We start from the raw sequence: 1196 nt of genomic DNA on the forward strand, positions 1-1196 counted from the left end.
GGCATCACCGACTCAATGGACATGAGTTTGAGTGAACTCTGGGAGTTGGTGATGGACAGGGAAGCCTGGTGTGCTGCGATTCATGAGGTTGCAAAGAGTCGGACACGACTGAGCAACTGAACTGAACTAAACTGAATATATGGTTAGAATTTAAAATGTAAAGCACAATATAAAAATACATGAAAAGTCTTTGTAAAATTTTAGATGATTTTCAATAATATTTTCAATCTAGAAAAATAAATGTCTCACTATTATTATGACATTGTTCACTTTATACAGTAGAGCTAATACCATTTAAAATTTCTCTTTACTGCTCATCAGTTATATATGCAGGGTTTTGTGTTTCTTTTTTAAAATTCTCTAATTTTCTTAATCTATGCTAAAGTTCCAAAAATTAAATATTTTGCAACAGCAGTTATTCATTGTGCTTCTTTGCTGGACTGCTAATAAATCCTAGTAGCATTTCCCTAATTTTCTGTAAAATCATAACTGTCTGTTTAAATCCATGGCACCAGCTCTCTGTTTTCTTGTTAATTTGCAGAAAGCTAATGAGCAAGTCATATTGGTATTTTTAATTATCCTTCAGAAAGAACAAAGGGGGATACTGTGATGTGGTAAAACTATGACAGATGTAGAGTTCCATAACAAATTAGATAATCTCTCTGTTACCCAATTTTTCTCTTCTGTATTTAGAACAATACATATCTTCTGGGGACTTAATTAAAAATAATAGTCCATGTCACATAGCATTGTTATAATACTTGAATGAAAAAAAAACATAAAAAGCAACTTAGTGCATTCCACAGAGTATGCACTTAATAAAGGTAAGTGTATAGTAGTGGAGGCAGGAATCTTTTCTGTGTAGTTGTAGGAGGATTTGTCAACTATGCAAGTAAGAGCTATGAGACACTTTATCAAGGAATGGTAGAATTTTGTATCATATATTTGAATATAATTCATTCAATATTTACTGAATATTTGTTACCCTTCCTATATGCTCCCATTCTATACTACAGATCATTCATAACATTTCAGTTCAGTTCAGTTCAGTCAGTTGTGTCTGACTCTTTGCAACCCCATGAATCGCAGCACGCCAGGCCTCCCTGTGCATCACCAACCCCAGGAGTTCACTCAGACTCATGTCCATCAAGTCAGTGATGCCATCCAGCCATCTCATCCTCTGTCATCCCCTTCTC

This window comes from Bison bison, unplaced genomic scaffold (genome assembly GCF_000754665.1).
Source record: "Bison bison bison isolate TAMUID 2011002044 unplaced genomic scaffold, Bison_UMD1.0 scf7180017864283, whole genome shotgun sequence".
Taxonomy (NCBI): Eukaryota; Metazoa; Chordata; class Mammalia; order Artiodactyla; family Bovidae; genus Bison; species Bison bison.